We start from the raw sequence: 20,819 nt of genomic DNA, 5'->3' as shown, positions 1-20,819 counted from the left end.
AGACTGGTGGAATGCAAAGTCCACATATCTGCTGACAAGCTTCTTTAAGAGAGTCAGGCAGCCGTGACTGTGAGTGCTCCCCACCCCGTGTCAGCACATGAATCGCAAGTAGGAAAACCTGCAACGAAATCTTTGGAGTTATGACCTGCCCTTGCTCTTTACCAGTACTTACACAGTTAGCCTTCACATTTAATCTTATTTGGCCCTCCTGACAACTGTGGAAGTCTCTCTTTGTCAGTTAAATAAATTCCATATGTCTGATCAATAGGAACTGAGCGACAGAAGAACTTCCAACTGTTCTGTGTGAGAGCTGACTGCAGAATTTTGTTGTGCATTGGGACAGCAAAGGAAAAAAGAGCCAGGCAGAACAAAATACTGCAGAAGCTGGAAATCTGAAATAAAAAGGGAATCATTGAATCGAATCCTGGCAGTGCAGAAACAGGCCATTCGACCCATCAGGCCTGCGCCAACAACAACCTTACCTAGGCCCTATCTCCCTAACCACACACATTTACCATTCTAATCCCCCGACACTAAGGGTCAATTTAACATGGCCAATCAATCTAACCTTTCTTTAAAATTCATTTGTGGGACATGGGCATCACTGGCTGGTCAGCATTTATTGTCCATTCCTAATTGCCCTGGGAGGGTAGTTGTAGGTCAACCACATTGTTGTGGCTCTGGAGTCACACGTAGGCTAGGCTGGGTAAGGACAGCAGATTTCCTTCCCTGAAGGACTTTAGTGAACCTCTTGAGTTTTTCCAACAATCAACAAAGATTTAGTGGTCATCGGTAAATTTGTAATTCCAATTTTTTTAAAATTGAATTCAAATTCCACCATCTGCCATGATGGGACTCGAACCCAGGTCCCCAGAACATTAACTGAGTTTCTGGATTAATAGGTTGCGATAACACCGTGTTGGGTCTCATATTTCCAATAGGAGACAAAGTCCAGTAGTGAGTTTGGATTGCGTTTTATTGCTGCACATAAGATGGCTACATTCCAAAAGGTGAGACAGAGGGAGGTCAAGCTTTATATACATGTACTTTTTGGTAACATCCTTTCTTTGCCCCCCACTAGCTCAGCAACGCTGAATTGCAACCTTCCCACAAGCCACACCCATCTCTGCAATTAATGTCAGCCATTTGTGCCTGCGGCTGGTGCCTGCAATAAGTAGATTACTGCACATTTGCAGTTTGGTTTTAAAAGTCAATGTGTCACTCAGTAGGTTCAGTATCTTCTCACACACCATTAGGCCATCACCTCCCCTGCACATCTTTGGAGTGTGGGAGGGAACTCACGCAGACATGGGGAGAATGTACAAATTCCACACAGACAGTCATACAAGGCAAGAGTTGAACGTGGGTCGCTGGCACTGTGCGGCAGCAGTGCTAGCCACTGTGCCACCAGCAAATACTGGAAATACTCATCAGGTCAGGCAGCAGGTCTGGAGTGAGAGACAGCTAACATACTAAATTGATTACCTTTCATTAGGAAGCCCTTTGACCTCAACTTTTAACTGTTTCTTTCTCCACAGATGTAACCTGCCAAGTATTTTCAATATCCTGTGTTGAGAAAAGTGAGTAGATTAACAGATATTTGGATATGAACAGCATACAGACTTTTGAATCAGACCATCAAGACTGCCTTGCATTTATCTTAACTGGAGCATCACTAAACACTTGCTCTATTCTCCCCAGCGTCAGCACTCACACTACCACCACTCACTCCCACCCCACCCAAGTGCCTCCCCTTCCCCCATCCAGCCTAAGTTTTGTGATGGGTGCAACTCCAATAACACTCGAGAAGCTTGACACCATCCCCAGGTCAGAGAAGCCCGCTTGGTTGCCACCACATCCAAAAACATCCATTCCCTCCACCACTGACGCCCAGTAGCATGGGTGGTATGGCAGCACAATGGTTGGCACTGCTGCTTCACAGCACCAGGGACCCGGGTTCAATCCCTGACTTGGGTCACTGTCTGTGTGGAATTTTCATGTTCTCCTCGTGTCTGTGTGGGTTCCCTCCAGGTGCTCCTGTTTCTTCCCACAGTCTGAAAGACATGCAGGTGAGGTGCATTGACCTGAATAGGGCCAGACTGTGGTGACTAGGGGAATTTCACAGTAACTTCACTGCAGTATTCATGCGAGCCTTACTTGTGACTAATAAAGAAACTTTGAACTTCAGCAGCAGTGTGTACTATCCACAAACTGCACTGCAGCAATTCACCAAAGATCCTTAGACAGCACCTTCCAAACCCATGACCACTTCCATCTAGAAGGACAAGGACAACAGATACATGCAAGTTTCCCTCTAAGCCACTCACCATCCCGACTTGGAAATATATTGTCATTCCTTCACAGTTGTTGGGGCAAAATCCTGGAATTCCCTCCCTAACAGCATTGTGGATCAACCCACAGCACATGGACTGCAGCAATTCAAGAAGGCAGTTCACTACCACCGTCTCAAGGGCAACTAGGGATGGGCAATAAATGTTGGCCAGCCAGCAATGCCCATGTCCCGTGAGTGAATGAAAATAAAGTTAGCGAGTATTATTAGTTGTATCCTGAGTGTCTCTACTAAAATTTGCTTCTGATACAGGTTATCATGTTTTTATAATAATATAAAATCACCAATCACTCATAAGGGATTATGGGATGTGGGTTCATTTATTTAACCTTGAAAAATATTATTTCTTGCATGCTATACAGAAAAACATACTGTTCATAGAGTACAGAGGGGCCAACTAGAGACGCCCGTGTCCCACGAATGCATTTTAAAAAAATCTCCCAGAATCCTGGGAGAAGCGAATAAGCAGAGAAAATTTTAAAAACTCATCTCAGAGAATTCTGCAAGTTATCAAAGCCAATCCAGGAGATCAAATGGACCAGTTTGCTACAAAGATACTTACTTGGTACCTTTGAAGTGTTCTTTTTTCCTTCAGTTGGTAATTCTTCATGTGAAAAAGTGTCAGTTTCAATATAGGAGATTCTTTAGAATCTGGGGCCACTAACTCTCCCATCGTGACCCGTAACTTTTCTGGTGAGTCAGGCTGGGAGATGCACGTGTCGGCCATTTCATGGGTTGCCCGCCAGCTTTTACGACCCGTGTGCATCTCCCAGCTAGAGAAAAATGGCACCGCTGGGAACCCGCAGAAAACTGGTGGGCCGCTGATTAGCATGAGCTTACATACCTTTACATGCTATTATTGGGATCCGCATGGCAATCTCCACCCATGTCTGAGTCTCTTACCTCTTTGGCGCAATGTAATTTTTGCGCGAATCAGAGTAGGTATTTAAAAGTCTCAACCTGGTTTGGCAGCCTTGAACTGGCGTGAGAAGGTAAATGCTGCTAGCAGAGCACAAGGAATGTTGCAGGCAGGCTCTGGAGATGCCTGGTGGCCTTCCTCCTGCTGCCTTCAGGTGTTGGCCCATGGACAGTGATATCTGGGGTTGGGGGGTGAGGGTCAGGGGCTTCTATTTCCTCACAGCTCTCTGGGTGAGGTTCCGTCAGGGAGCCCTGCTCACCCTCCCCAGCCCTTCCCATCTACTCTGGGCAGCGCAGTAGTGCAATGTGTGATGTAGCCTCGAGGGCTCTTGCTTCTCCCCTCCCACCACTTGGGATTCCCCATAATAAAACTCCACTCTGGACAGTCAACTCAAGTCTTCTTGTGCGCAGAGCTTGAATTCTGGATCTTTATGATGTAATTCTGTTTTCATTGGGCGGCACGGTGGCACAGTGGTTAGCACTGCTGTCTCACAGTGCCAGGGACCAGGGTTCGATTCCTGGCTTGGGTCACTGACTGTGTGGAGAATGTACACTCTCCCTGTGTCTCTGTGGGTTTCCTCCAGGTGCTCTGCTTCCCTTCCACAGTCCAAAAGACGTGCGTTGACCCGAATAGGCACTGGAGAGTGGCAACTAGGGCATTTTCACAGTAACTTCATTGCAGTGTTAATGTGAGTCTACTTGTGACAATAAATAAATAAACTTTTATTTAAAAAAATCATGCCTTTTCAGGTCATTTCCATAACTTTCCATATCACTGGATCATATCTTGTCTGTCTCCTTTCTTAAAATGGGCTTACACAGATGGTAATCCAGGACATTAGGTCTGAGAGAAGTTGGCCATGCAATATGTAAGCAGCACCCACCACGCCCTCCCACCCCCCCCAGCTAGGCAAGAGTAGCTGCCAGACAAGGGAAGGTGGGATGGGAGAGGAGGAAGGAAGAAGGGCAGAGTGTAATGAGGGAGCAGTGATGGAGAGGTACTGTTGATTGTGACATTAGTCACAATGACTGGACCTAATCATAGATAGTCATAGCACACTCTCCTCTCCCAATGTACATGGATGCTATCATCTCACGTGGGAACATCATCCAGCAGGTACATGGTACATACTCTTGCAAATATGACCCCACTGTTTAAAAAAGGAGGTAGACAAAACACAGGTAACTATAGGCCGGTTATCTTAACTACCGTAGGAGGGAAAATAAGAACGTAAGAACATAAGAAATAGGAGCAGGAGTAGGCCATCTAGCCCTTCGAGCCTGCCCCGCCATTCAATAAGATCATGGCTGATCTGTCGTGGCTCAGTTCCACTTTCCCGCCCTCTCCCCATAACCCTTAATCCCCTCTCTTATCAAAAACCCATCAACCCGCATCTTAAAAATATTTAGCGAGGCAGCCTCCACCACTTCAACAGGCAGAGAATTCCAGAGATTCACCACCCTTTGAGTGAAGAAGTTCCTCCTCAACTCCGTTCTAAACCGCCCCCCCTTTATCTTGAGGCTGTGCCCCCTAGTCCTACTGTCTTTTTTGAGCGGGAAGAGTCTCTCCACCTCTATCCTATCCATCCCATTCATCATCTTATACGTCTCAATGAGATCTCCCCTCATTCTTCTAAACTCCAACGAGTACAAGCCTAGTTTATTCAGCCTCTCCTCATAGCTCAACCCCCTCAACTCCAGTATCAGCCTAGTAAACCTCCTCTGCACTCCCTCCAAGGCCAAAATATCTTTGCGCAGGTGCGGCGCCCAAAACTGCACACAGTACTCCAGCTGCGGCCTCACCAATGCCCTATACAGCTGCAGCAAGACCTCCCTACTTTTATATTCAATCCACCTCGCTATGAAGGCCAGCATCCCATTCGCCTTCCTGACCACCTGCTGCACCTGCAAGTTGGGTTTTTGCGACTCAAACACAAGGACCCCGAGGTCCCTCTGCACCATCGCCTGCTGCAGTTTTTCGCCACGTAAGTAATAGTCCTTCCTACCATTATTCCTACCAAAGTGGACCACCTCACACTTGCTTGAATCTATCATCAAGGAAGAACTAACGAGACATCTGGATATAAATTGTCCTATTGGTAATTCGCAGTTCATGAAGGGAAGGTCATATTTGGCTAATTTGGTGGAATTCTTTGAGAACATTACACGTGCAGTGGACAATGGGGAACCTGTGGATGTGGTGGTATCTGGATTTCCAGTAGGCATTTGACAAGGTGCTGCACCAAAGACTGTTACATAAGATAAAATTGCGCGGTGTTATGGGTAATGTATTAGCATGGATAGAGAATTGGTTAACTAACAGAAAGAAAAGAGTGGGGGTAAATGGGTGTTTTTTTGGTTGGCGATCAGTGACTAGTGGTGTGTCTCAGGGATCAGTGTTGGGACCGCAATTGTTTATAACTTACATAGATGATTTGGAGTTGGGGACTAAGAACATAAGAACATAAGAAATAGGAGCAGGAGTAGGCCATCTAGCCCTTCGAGCCTGCCCCGCCATTCAATAAGATCATGGCTGATCTGTTGTGGCTCAGTTCCACTTTCCCGCCCTCTCCCCATAACCCTTAATCCCCTCTCTTATCAAGAACCCATCAACCTGCTTCTTAAAAATATTTAGCGAGGCAGCTTCCACCACTTCAACGGGCAGAGAATTCCAGAGATTCACCACCCTTTGAGTGAAGAAGTTCCTCCTCAACTCCGTTCTAAACCGCCTCCCCTTTATCTTGAGGCTGTGCCCCCTAGTCCTACTGTCTTTTTTGAGCGGGAAGAGTCTCTCCACCTCTATCCTATCCATCCCATTCATCATCTTATACGTCTCAATGAGATCTCCCCTCATTCTTCTAAACTCTAACGAGTACAAGCCTAGTTTATTCAGCCTCTCCTCATAGCTCAATCCCCTCAACTCCGGTATCAGCCTAGTAAACCTCCTCTGCACTCCCTCCAGGGCCAAAATATCCTTGCGCAGGTGTGGCGCCCAAAACTGCACACAGTACTCCAGCTGCGGCCTCACCAATGCCCTATACAGCTGCAGCAAGACCTCCCTACTTTTATATTCAATCCCCCTCGCTATGAAGGCCAGCATCCCATTAGCCTTCCTGACCACCTGCTGCACCTGCAAGCTGGGTTTTTGCGACTCATGCACAAGGACCCCGAGGTCCCTCTGCACCGTCGCCTGCTGCAGTTTTTCGCCACGTAAGTAATAGTCCTTCCTACCATTCTTCCTACCAAAGTTAGTGAGTCAAAATTTGCAAATGACACTAAGATGGGTGCCAGAGCAAAGTGTGCAGAGGACACTGAAAGTCTGCAAAGTGATATAGATAGTCTAAGTAAGGGTCTGGCAGATGGAGTACAATGTTGATAAATGTGAGGTCATCCATTTTGGTAGGAATAATAGCAACATGGACTATTATTTAATTGGTAAAATAATTGCAGCGTGCTGCTGTGCAGAGGGACCTGGGTGTTGTGCAGGAATCTCAATGGGTCGGTTTCAGGTACAGCAGGTAATTAAGAGGACAAGTGGAATTTTGCCCTTCATTGCTAGAGGGATGGAGTTTAAAAACAGCGAGGTTATGTTGCAGCTGTAAAAGGTGCTGGTGAGGCCACACATGGAGTACTGTGTACAGTTTTGGTCTCCTTACTTGCGAAAGGATATACTGGCACTGGAGGGGGTGCTGAGGAGATTCACTAGGTTGATTCCAGAGTTGAGAGGGTTGGCTGATGAGGAGAGACTGAGTAGACTGGGGCTATACTCATTGGAATTCAGACAAATGAGGGGAGATCTTATAGAAACATATAAGATTATGAAGGGAACAGAAAAGATAGAAGCAGGGAAGTTGTTTCCACTGGCAGGTGAAATTAGAACAAGGGGGCATAGCCTCAAAATAAGGGGAAGCGGATTTAGGACTGAGTTGAGGAGGAACTTCTTTACACAAAAAGTTATGAATCTGTGGAATTCTCTGCCCAGTGAAGCAGTTGAGACTACCTCATTGAATGTTTTTAAAGCAAGGATAGATAAATTTTTGAACAGTAAAGGAATTAAGGGTTATGATGCATGGGTGGGTAAGTGAGCTGAGTCCATGAAAAGATCAGCCATGATCTTATTGAATGGCGGAGCAGGCTTGAGGGACCAGATGGCCTACTCCTGCTCCTAGTTCTTGTGTTCTTATGACTTGGCCAACATTGTTCACCTGATACACTGCAGGTAAGGATGTCCTGAGGCGTAGTACTCTGGGGAGATCATGCAGATGCTACAACAACAGATTAATAAACACCGCTCAACAATCACCGGGCAGGAGTGCTCTCTTCCCGTCGGGGACCATTACGGGAGTCACAGGCATTCAGCCTCTGATCTTCGCGTAAGTGTTCTCCAAGGCAGCCTTCACGACACACAATGCAGAATCGCTGAGCAGAAACTGATAGCCAAGTTCCACAGACAAAAGGACAGCTTTCGCTGCACTCCCTCAAGAGCAGGAACATCCTTCCTCATAAACAGAGATCAAAACTGCACACAATACTCTAGGTGTGGCCTCACCAAGGCCCTGTATAATTGCAACAACACATCCCTGCTCCTGTACCCGAAACCTCCCGCAATGAAGGCCAATATATCATTTGCCTTCTTTACCGTCTGCTGCATCCACACTCCCCTTTCTCAAATTACAGCCATTCAGACAGTAATCTGCCTTCTTGTTTTTGTTTCCAAAGTGAATAACCTCACATTTATCCAAATTATACTGCATCTACCATTGATTTGCCCAATACACTTTCCCCAATTCTATGTGCCTTAATCTTGTATGATAATCATTTATGTGGGACAGGGATAGAATAACAAAAAGGAGTTCAAACTCTGAAAAAGAACCCCAGCAATGTCTGGAAATGCACAGCAGATCCAATAGCATCTGTGGAAAATAAAATATTGTTCCAATCACTGATGTTAGTTCAAAAAGTACTGAGAGATGGAATGTAGGGTTCTATTTCCATAAAATACAGTTTTGCCTCATATGCTATGACTGTCTGTTATCTTTCTATCTTTGGTTCTGATAAATGATCTAATCATTGAAAACCCTCCATTTAGAAATAATTTGTCCAGCTGTATAAAAATAAATAGACAAGTCTGAAGCAAGTCAGACTTCACAGTTCCACTAATGTCCAGATGGTGGCGACATTAGATAGGAATCAAGCGCATTTATGCATTGTTTTTGGAGGTTTCTATAGATTAACTCGGAAATTAGGCGTTTATCTTTTAAAGTGGAATCCTTTGTCATTGTATATACTCTCCCTCTGTTTGATTTTCTATTATTACAGGACTGCAAGTTATTTATGGTGCAGAGGGAAGCCATTTGACCCATCAAGTCTGCACACGCTTTTCAAATGAGCATCATGGCTTAGTGCCATTCTCCTGCCTTTTTCCCATACCTCTGCATATTGATTCTATTCAAGTAACCATCTGATATCCTCCTGAACCCCTCGATTGATCCTCTCTCCACCACTTTTCCAGGCAGTGCATTCCAAACCCAAACCACATGTTGTGTGAAAAAGCTTTTTCTCACATCATCTTTGCTTCTTTGAAAATCACTTTAAACCTGCGCCCTCTCACCCTTGATCCTTTTACAAGTGGGAAAGATTTCCCCCTAACTCTGTCCAGCCCCCTCATTATTTGAACATCTCTATCAAATCTCCTTTTAGCTTTCTCCTCTCCAAAGGGAACAGCCCCATTCTTTCCAATTTATTCTCATTACTGAAGTTTCTCAACCTTGGAACCATTTGTGTAAACTTCTTCTGCACTTTATCCAATATGTTCCTTCCCATAGTGTGGTGCCCAGGACTGTACACAATATTCTGGCTAAGATCTAAGTAGTGTCTTGTATAAATTCAGTATAATCTCCTAGGTTTTGTACTCAGTGTCCCTACTAATAAAGCCCAGAATACTGTATGTTTTATTAACTGTTGTCTGTACTTGTCCTGCCGCCTTCAATAATCTATGCACATATACACCCAGATTCTTTATAGATTCTTCGTTAGGTCACACTTGGAATACTTTATAGAACTTCAGTTAGGCCGCCCTTGGAATATGCTGTTCAATTCTGGTCGCCACTCTAACAGAAGGATGTGGAGGATTTGGAGAGGGTACAGAAAAGATTTACCAGGGTGTTGCCTGGTATAGAGGGCATTAGCTTTGAGGAGAAGTTGGAGAAACTTGGCTTGTTCTCATTGAAACGACTGAGGTTGAGTGGCGACCTGATAGAAGTCTACAAGTTTACGAGAGGCATGGGTAGAGTGGATAATCAGAAGCTTTTTCCCAGGGTGGAAGAGTCAATTACTAGGGGGCACATGTTTAAGATGCAAGGGGCAAGGTTTAAAGGAGATGCTCAAGGCAGATTTTTTACACAAAGGGTGGTGAGTGTCTGGAACTCGTTGCCGGGGGAGGTAGTGGAAGCAGATAGAGTAGTGATTTTTAAGGGGCATCTGGACAAATACATGAAAGCGATGGGAAGAGAGGGATGTGGCCTCCGGAAGACCAGGGAGTTTTAGTTCAGACGGGCAGCATGGTCAGTACAGGCTTGGAATGTCTGTTCCTGTGCTGTAATTTTCTTTGTTCTTTGTTTTTTGTTCTTTGTTCCTCTGGTCCTGCACTCCCTTGAGAATTTTACCTCTCATTTTACATTCCCAAATATACTCACGCAGACCACGTCTCACTTCGGATGAGGTCTCTCCTCATGTGTCACTTATTGATTATTTTTCCATGTCTCCAAGGATTGCAATTCCCCAAAATAAATCTTGAGAATTCACTTCTCAAGGTGGAGGTGTAGCATTTAATCTTCCAGCAGAAGGTCTATTGAAAATCATTGTATTTCAGTGAACCATGACTGCTAAGTATTCATGACTGTTGGCAATGCTGATTGCTTTATTTTGATGATTGTAAATGAGACTGAAGTGTAAAATGAAGGAACAATCATAGTCATAATGTCATGGAGCTTGGGAAAGGAGAAGAGATTGGTGTTTGTGGGAGACAGGCCAGAAGTGGTTAATTGGGATACAAATGTGAATGAATACCCTGAGGATTCTATCAATTGGCTTTAGGGATGAGGAGAATTTACAAAGAACGTCTCGTCAAGCGAGTAAATGTTGGGGTGGAGACTGTTAAACAGCATTGGAGATGAATGGACTGCAAAATTGGGCTCTGTAGTGTCAGGGTTAAAGGGAATATTTAAAACGGGGCCAACCTGATGCAGCACCATTCTCAGAAGGACATCACCACAGACATGCTGTCCATGCACCATAGAGTGGGCAGATCATGGCATTACTCGGCATTGGGTTGGACAATCCATCTGTCATTCTGGATTTTGCAGGTCCTATTAAAACCATTTCTTATACACTCTCAGTGGAATATGTACTCAGCTGCATGCAAGACTGCACACCAGCACTTTACAGCATCAGCGTGAGACTTTCAGGTGAAGTGATGTTGATTACACCAGAGACTGACAACTGATCATTGCAGTTTTTGCTGTGCTTGGTCTCATGCTCATTGCTGTTCAGATTTGTCCAGCATCAGCAATGACAGTAGCAGACTTTTGTCATCTTTTCTCATTTATGGCAGGAAAGATTTGAGACTGCTGTCATGATAGGGGGCTTCACCAATATGATGTTCTGTGTGCAGTCTCGCCACAGCTGAATGTTGAGGGAGAGGTATCTCTTGTGATTCTGGTACACATTCCCATTGAGATGTGGCACCCATAGGACGTGGGCTACCAATGAGAATGACACCAGCCTGATGAAGCCTCATGCTCGTTCTTCCTGCTTCTCTTTGCTCAGGGTCTCTGTAACCTCACTGATGCACAAGAAAGCAAAAGATGCTGCCCTTGGAGCTGGGACCCACCAGGAAAGATCTGATGGTGTTAAAGTTAAGGGCAATGGTGATCTTCACAGTTATTATCAGCACTGGCCCTATTTTGTTGTGTGACTGTTGGTTGGGTTGCGAAGATGGCATAGTTCAGCCAGCACTTTGTTGGTGTTCAGTAGCCATCTCAGATGCTCCTCCTGTCTGAGCTGGAGGTTGGAGGGGTGCTCCTTCACAACCCTGGGGTATAGCCCTTTATTAAGAATCCTCCTCCAACCTCCTCTGCAAACAGCTTTTATTATTTCAGTTAGTGGAAATAGTGTGTTCCATGTTGCTGGAGGAGTTTGGAAAGTGCTGCTGGACTTTTCCAAGCAGTTCAGAGGGGTTTGTAGACCTGTTAGCAGAAAGCTTGGTATCTGTCTGGGGAGGCAAGGGTAGTGGGGAGGGTCCGGGGAGGGGAGAGTAGTGGGGCGTTTGATTTAAGTATCTCTTGGGTGCAGCCTGACAGTGATAAGGAGCACAGATTGCAGAGAGGAGGTTGGAGGAGGGTTCTCAATAAAGGTGCTTCACCCAAAGCTTTTGAAGGAGAACTCCTCCAACCTTTAGCTCAGACAGGAGAAGAGCCTGAGATGGCTGCCAAACAGCAACAAAGTGCTGGCTGAACTATGCCATCTTCGCAACCCAACCAACAGTCACACAAGGCAGGGACGGTGCTGCCAATGAGTGAAGATCATCATTGCCCTTAACTTTAACATCATCAGATCCCTTCTGGTGGGACTCAGCTCCAAGGGCAACATTTTTTGCTTCGTTGTGCATCAGTGAGGTTACAGAGACCCTGAACAAAGAGAAGCAGGAAGAACGAGCATGAGACTTCATCAGACTGGTGTGATTCTCAATGGTAGCCCGTGTCCAATGGGTGCCACATCTCAATGAAAATATGTACCGGAATCGTAAGGGATACCTCTCCCTCAACGTCCAGCTGTGGTGAGACTGCACACAGAACATCATGTTGGCAGCAGTCTCAAATTCTTCCTACCACAAATGAGAAAAGATGACAAAGCTCTGCTACTGTCATTGCTGATGTAGGACAAATCTGGACAGCAATGAGCATGAGACCAAGCAGAGCAAAAACTGTGCAATAATCAATTGTCAGTCTCTGATGTAACCCTAGAATTAGGAATCCTGGTGTTCTGTATTAGAAAAATACAGATTTCACCTCTTTCACTATCAATCCGATGTAACAATCACTGCAGTTGAAATGTTTCGGTTTAGTGACATACCCTGTGAAGCATAATGCTGTTCTTTACAATAGTGACCATGCTTCAAAATAATTTCATTGATTACTAATCACTTACGTTGTGGGATGGGCTATTGTTTTTTATTCATTCGTGAGACATGGGCCTCGCTGGTTGGCCAGCGTTGCTTGCCCATCCCGAGTTACCCTTGAGAAGGTGGTGATGAGCTGCTTTCTTGAATCGCTGTAGTCCACATGATGTGGGTTAGGGAAGAACTTCTAGAATTTTGACCCAGCGGCTGCAAAGGACTGGCGAGATATTTCCAAGTCAGGATGGTGAGTGGCTTAGAGGGGAACTCGCAGGTGGCAGTGTTCCCATGTATCTGCTGCCTTTGTCCTTCTAGATGGGTTTGGAAGGTGCTAAGGATCTTTGGTGAATTGCTGTAGTGAATCATGTGGGTAGCACACACTGCTGCTACTGAGCATCGGCAGTGGAGGGAATGGATGTTTGTAGATGTTGTGTTAATCAAATGCTTTGTCATAGATGGTGTCAGGCTTCTTGAGTATTGTTGGAGCTGCACCCATCCAGACAAGGGGGTAGTATTCCATCGTGCTCCTGACTTGTGCCTTGTAGATGGTGGATAGGCTTTGGGGAGTCAAGAGATGAGTTATTCGCCACAGTAGTCCTAGCTTCTGATCTGCTCTTGTAGCCACTGTGTTAATGCGGTGAGTCTAGTTGAGTTTCTAGTCAATGGTAACCCCCAAAGCTGTTGACAGTGGGGAACGTCTTGTATTTCTTTATTCATTCATGGGACATGGACATTGCTGGCTGGCCAGCATTTATTGTCTATCCCTAGTTGCCTGAGGGCAATTGAGAGTCAATCACATTGCTGTGGCTCTGGAATCACATGTAGGCCAGGCCAGATAAGGATGGCAAATTTCCTTCTCTAAAGGACATTAGTGAGCCAGGTGGGTTTTTCCAACAATTGCCAATGGTTTCATGGTCATTATAAGATTCTTAATTCCAGATATTTTTTATTGAATTCAAGTCCCGTCATTTATCATGGCTGAATTTGAATCCAGGTCCCCAGAACATTAGTTGAGTTTCTGGATTAATGATCCAGCAATAATACCACTAGGCCATCACCTCTCCTTTTAGATCATATCAAACAGATCTTGATTTACTTTTAGCCAATTAGGTGGATCATGGGAGGGGAGATAACCATCTGCTATCTTGCATGTCTAGTGAGAGTCAAGAAATTAACAACATTGTTTTTTTGAAAACACAAGTCGTCACTTTATTCATCAGTTATGTATAAAAAATAGCACCAAGCTCAACATGGAATGTGCTCAAAAAAATGTTATCCAACTGAAGAGACAACGTGCCAGAGATCCCATGGAGATAATGTTCAGCTTCAACAGGGGAGAAATAATGATTGCACCTCCCAAATCCCTGTGTAATTTCAATACATCCTGTGTGGTTTTCCCTAAATTGGATGACTGGGGACGGGAGACTCATCTGATACCACAGGTTTACACTTCTTGGCAAAGTTGAAAAATACCTCCAATTAATTCAAAGGGACTCAGTTATCATTAAAGAGGGTGATAAAACACCAAGGAAATTTGGCCTGTCAGCTATGACTCTTACCAGCTTTTACAGATGCACTGTAGAAAGCATTCTTTCTGGTTGTATCACAGCTTGGTATGGCCCCTGCTCTGCTCAAGACCGCAAAAACAACAAAAGGTCATGAATGTAGCCCAATCCATCACGCAAACCAGCCTCCCATCCACTGGCTCTGTCTACACATCCCGCTGCCTCGGCAAAGCAGCCAGCATAATTAAGGACCCCATGCACCCTGGACATTCTTGCTTTCATCTTTTACCTTTGGGAAAAAGATACAATAGTCTGAGGTCATGTACCAACAAACTCAAGAACAGCTTCTTCCCTGCTGCTGTCAGACTTTTGAATGGACTTACCTTGCATGACTACATGACTGTAACACTACATTCTGCGGTCTCTCATTTCCTTCCTTATGAACGGTATGTTTTGTCGGTGTAGCATGCAAGAAACAATATTTTTCACTGCAACAGAGCATCTTACCCAGGCCCTATCTGCAACAACATATAATTACGCTACCCCAAAACCTATGCAACTTGGGACACTAAGGGATGATTCAGCATGGCCAATCCACCTAACCTGCATATCTTTGAACAGTAGGAGGAAACCAGAGTACCTGGAGGAAACCCACGCAGGCACAGGGAGAACATGCAAACTTCACAGAGACAGTCATCCAAGGTTGGAATTGAACCCAGGTCCTTGGAACTGTGAGGCAGCAGTGCTAACCACTGTGCCACCATGCCGCCTGTAATCTTCATCCTCCAGTTCACAAGAGCCAACCTCTCTCCACATTCACAAATACATTTCAACTCTGCTTGATTATGTCAACTAATGTGAAGAACTGTGCCATTTTCCCTCATTATTCATATCAGTCAGTAAGCTGAAGAAACAGAAGTTGCCTTGTCCGCACTGCAAGCTTCCTCATCTTTTTCCGCTCTGAGTTGTCAGATTAAAATGAAGATCCTTGTTTTGAGCCATCACTACTAATTCAACTTTTTACTAAATCGCTAAAGTACAAGCTACAATATAAAAACAAATGCCTCTCTCCTACATGGCAGTGTAATTGTTCTGGTACTGAACTTAAAACCTAAAAGTCCAAATGCCACCATGGCAAATTTACATTTGAATTCATTAAATCTGGTCATTTGTGGACTAGCATGTACTCTGTCAATGGCTGGGGGAGGTACTCTTTCATATTTACAGTAACTTTATAAAATATTTATTATGTCATTGTTTCTACTGTTGGTGCACATCCACACATTACTTTGCTATTGCTGCACAAATGCATTCCGCAAATGGATGGAAAAATTAGAAGGAACATTGGTCACCATTGCAGAGGTTAGAATTGGTGTACAATTCTGTAAACACATTACTATAAGCTGGTCATTGGTAAAATTTGTACATATATGTACCATCAGCACTGTTATAAAACATGCAGTGTTATCCAAAGTTTAGTTAGAGATGCAACACAGCATTGAAACAAAGGAAGTAAAAAGATAGGGAGAATAAAAGTGAGTCTCAATCCCTTGGTCCACAATGATGTTTAGTAGCTATTTAAGATTTAAACAATCCTACTTTACTTCCCCCAGTTTCTTACTTCTCTGGTCCCTTGTTCTTCACAACAATTTAGGGTGGCATGGTGGCAGTGGGTGGCACTGTTGCCTCACAGCACTGAGGGCCTGGGTTCGATTCCAGCCTTATGACTCTCAGTGCAGAGTCTGCATGTTCTCCCCGACTCTGCATGAGTTTCCTCCAAGTGCTCCAGTTTCCTCCCGCAGTCCAAAGATGTGTGGAATTGCCCCTCAGTGTCGGGGGATTAGCAGGGTAAATGAGGGTTACGTGAATAGGGTTTGGGTGGGACTTTGGTCAGTACAGACTTGATGGACCGAATAGCGTCCTTCTGTACTGTAGAGATTCTACGATTCTATGAATTCCTGGTCAAAATGTGCCAAAAGATTAAAAACTAAAGAGTGATGAAATATAATTATGTTGCCACTAGATGTCATTATAACAATTGGTAAATACTAATTTACCACTAAAATACTGATATAACTTAATAAAATACATATTTACAAGGCGATGTTAAAGATACCTAAGGCAGAAGAATTAAGCTACACTTTGTTAGAATTTTGATATCTGGAATCCAATATTAGATTTGGGAATTTTTTTTATTCATTCGTGGGACATGGATATCACTGACTGGCCAGCATTTATTGTCCATTCCTCTCGTTGCCCTTATTCAGAAGGCAGTTGAGAGTCAACCACATTGCTGTGGCTCAGTGCCACATGTAGGGCAGACCAGATAAGGATGGCAGATTTCCTTCGCTAAAGGGCACTAGTGAACATTGGTAAACTTCAGTATCTGAATTATAGCTCTGAACAAAATCAAGAATTTCAATCTCTATGTGAAGCCAACCTATACGAATAACTGATGATGCCTTGCTCTAGTATCCTGGCATTGCAGCTCCTCTTTAGCCTCACAGCTGAGTAAACCAATTTCAATGTTAATATTTGTGTGTGCATGTATGATGAAATACTTCTGGAAAAATAAAATCAAGCATATACAACACAGACATTAATACAACACAAATACAATTTGAAGGATTAAACACGCATAATTGCAATAGTTTCTGGTACACAAGACTTGCTTAAGACTCCATCAGCTGAGTTGTGTCTTATTTTTGGAATTTTCCATAGTGCCAAGTTGCACTTTGATGAACAAAGAACATTGCACTAGCTTCCAGTCAAACTCCAATCCTAAAGACCACTAGGCTGTAATTCAAACAGTTCTATTGCTGATTGAACTCACATGCTTTCTCTCCAAATATCAGAGTGCAAACTATTTATCCTTCTATTTAATATTGCATTGAAATAAGTGTACACACAGACAATTCATTTTGCAAAGATTTTTTGGTTGCCACGTTGATGATAACAAATTTAACAGTATTTTCATCTGGAATTTGTAAATGTGGGTGAATCAGTGCACAGCCTTGACATAGGGACTGTGCTGGATACTTTTAATATCCACACTAGGTTTATGAAATATAATTTCCCTTATCAAAGCCAGTACATTTTCTATTATCCTTCTACATAAGCACAATCAGAGCACACTTTAGATTAATCCACTTGTCTGCACAATGCATCTGGTGTACTTGGACTTTTGCAAAGTCTTTGACACCTTTAAGGTGGCCCCTGGGGAATTCATTGGGGAATCATAGAACCCTACAGTGCAGAAAGAGGCCCTTTGGCCCATTGAGTCTGCACCGAACACAATCCCACCCAGGCCCTACCCTCATATCACTACATATTTACCCACTAATCTCTCTAATCTCCGCTATCCTGGACACTAAGGGCAATTTTCTTAGTTTGGCCAATCAACCTAACCCACACATCTTTGGACTGTGGGAGGAAACCAGAGCACCCGGAGGAAACCCACGAAGACACAGGGTAGTAAAGGCGTGGAATGCCCTGCCTGCAACAGTTGTGGACTCGCCAACTTTAAGGGCATTCAAATGGTCAGTGGATAGGCACATGGTTAACATTAGAATAGTTTAGGTTAGAGGATCATTAGGTTGATTCCACTGGTCGGCGCAACATCGAGGGCCGAAGGGCCTGTACTGCGCTGTGATGTTCTATGTTCTGTGACACAAGGGAATGTGCAAACTCCATACAGACAGTGACCCGAGCCGAGAATCGAACCCAGGACCCTGGAGCTGTGAAGCAGCAGTGCTACCATGCCACCTAGGTTAAAGGTTATGGAAACGGGGTAGAAAATTAGATTGGAAGGAGATTAGAAAAGAGGAAAAAGAAAATGAGAATAAAGGGCAGTCCCTGAAAAGGCAGAATGTGGTGTCCACGGGCACAATTGAGGCCCTCTGTGCCCTTTGGGCACTGCAGGAACTGGGTGACTGATCAACCCTCTGAGTCACTTTTTGGTTTAATGTCTTAAGTTTCATTAGTAACTTATTTTTGTTCCAGTGGTTTCCCTTTAAGGGGTTGCTCCTTTTATTTTGTCCCTCAGTTTATTTAATTTAGTTTAACTGTTTTTCACCAAAGAGTGGGAAAGAAGTGATTGGAAGCAGGTAGAGATGTCCCACAGTGTTCAGTCCAGGATTTGAATATAAGGCTGGTTAATGGGTTTGTCCAAATTTGCCAATAATAAAATAGGAGGCACAGTAAATAATGCTGAAGACCAAAGGAAACTGGATGGAGGTATTGATAAAATGGCTAAATGGCACAAAATGTTGTATATGGAATTTAATGTCAGTATATATGAGATGCTATATTAAAAAATATAAATATTCAATATACTTCGAAGAAAAGTCAGATGATGAAGGGGAGCAGGGGAATGGAGGGAGGGTGTGTTCTGGTTTAGGTTCACAGGATATTGAAAGGTGCCCTTCAAGTGAATAAAGACATTGGAAAGGCAACTGCATTTTATAACTGTAATTACTTCAATCAGGCCATTGAGGATGACCTTTTGGAGTGTGATGTTCCTGATTAAGGATGGGTGTATTATTGACCCCTTTAATCACATTTTAATTTGATGTTTTAAGTTTCCTTTCCACTTTGTCTTTTGTTTTGGGTGGTTCCCCTCCTTTTAGGGAGCTGCCCCTTTTGAGTCGCCCCTAAGTTAATTTGATTTTGTTTATTTGTTGGGGGAAAAAAAAAGAACTCCCTGATCAAGGATCCAATTGATGGGCCAATCAGGAAGTCTTTACCCTTGTACTTAACCAGGAGTTTCAGTTCCTCTAACATCCCTAGAGGTAGCCTGCTGATTGATAGCATTCTGTGTACTGCTGTTAGAGTTTGTAAATAAGGGGATTTTGGTGAAGGGGCTTCAGCCTTTTATTACAATGACAAAGAGTTTAGACCATAAAAGTTCAGATTTAATGTTGAATTTGTATAAATCCACAGTCAGACCATTGAAAAGTTTGTGGCTGCACACTGCAGCAATTGTTGGTATTGAGGCATTAAAAAAGAATCAACACAGAGTCACTAAGATGTTCCAAGAAAATGCAGTTATGAAAGAAAGGTGGCTAATTTCATTGGGAAGAAGATTTTGAGGAGATTTATTGAACCATTCAACAGTACAAATCAGGCCATTTTTCCCTAGTGGTTGAGAGGTACATAATGATAGAACACAGATATACGTTTAAATGTAAGAGATTTAGAAAAGAGGACAGGATCTTGATGTAATGGGTTGTAAAGCTGTGGCATGCACTAATAGAGCTAGTGATTGTAGCAGGAACCTTGTCAACATTTAGAAACAGGCAAGATTAATGATGTAACAAAGGAATTGATAGGGTTGGGTACAATGGAACAGACCTACTCCCCATGTGTTGTATAAACATTAACATTTTACTTAAAGTGTATTTTGTTTGTGTCACAAGTAGGCTTACATTAACACTGCAATGAAGTTACTGTGAAAATCCCCTAGTCAACACATTCCAGTGCCTCTTCGGGTAGTACTGAGGGAGAAATTAGCATTGCCAATGCACCTTGCCAGCAATTCTTTTGGACTGTGGGAGGAAACCGGAGCATCTGGAGGAAACCCATACAGACATGGGGAGAACGTGCAGACTTTGCACAGACAATGACCCAAGCTGGGAATCGAACACGAGCCCCTGGTGCTGTGAGGCAGCAGTGCTAACCACTGTGCCATCCTATGTGGCTTGTCCAAATTCCCTAACTCGGTGTAGAAATTTTTATGTAATGCAATGTAAAACTATATTTCCTTTGAACTTCTTCATAATTTGTTCCCTCTCACATCCCATCCCCCACCATATCCCAATGTCTGCTGCCTCTGCCTGCTTACCACTTTGATTTTTGGAGCTTTTCAAAATATGTTATAATCATGTTTCACATTATATCCAATGGTGCAATGAGTTTTCTTATATCTTGTAACAAGTTGCTGTGTGTAGTGAAAGGATCAAGTATTCTGCATGAGCAGCTGGTTTATTGGAGAATGAGAATGGAAATAGAGGACAGCATATGCTGAATGTTACCAATTCAGGTCTTCAGCAGATATTTCTCTTATTCTCAGTATCCAGAATTACGTCTGTCAGCGAACCGGCTCTCCCTGTCCATCCCCAAATATCTAACATAATTTTATTGTCCACAAGCGCAACCTAACCACAGTGCAGAATTTTCTGTCCCGCCTGGCACAAGAATCATAATGGGTGGGACATGGTGCGGCGGGATTGTCCGATCTTGGGACGAGCGCAGCAGGAAAATCCTGCCCATAGAGTGCTGAATACTCAACAGGGATTATCATGGCCAGGCTAGTCTTTTCCATTAGAAAGCAGAAGCAAAATCATTCCATTAGACCATGAGTTAATTATAAATTGGAATTAGGCTTATTAAAAATAAAAATACAAAACATAGCAAAAGACCATTTCAACAAATGTCACTTTTTGCAGGATCCTATTACAAAATAGTGCAACATTTTGCAAATTAGCCCCAAAATATTTATTCAAGGAAACAGTATTTCTAACACAAAATTTACATGCAATGCTTCATCAGTTTGTCTGTTGATCTTTACACATGCTGCAGTATGGTGGAATAAGGAAATCTGCTTAGACACAGCTAGCATTTAACTTTCATCTCTAGACACACTCTATGGGAACATCCTCTAAATGTTACTCTCGGCTCAAATTTCACAAATCTTTGACACTCATTAGAAAGCGTGCTTAGCCTCATGCTAAGAATGATAATATGTATCTGTACCCTGGGAGTTAAGGAACATTCTTCCATCTGTCTGAAGTGATCAAATAACTGATCAAAATAGCTACAGAGATTGCTAGTTAAGGTGATCACTTGTAGTCACCAACAAAATGAAGTTGGA

This window comes from Carcharhinus amblyrhynchos, chromosome 3, assembly GCF_965287045.1.
Source record: "Carcharhinus amblyrhynchos chromosome 3, sCarAmb.v2.hapA, whole genome shotgun sequence".
NCBI classification, from domain to species: Eukaryota; Metazoa; Chordata; class Chondrichthyes; order Carcharhiniformes; family Carcharhinidae; genus Carcharhinus; species Carcharhinus amblyrhynchos.
Note: the sequence above shows the minus strand (reverse complement) of the source record.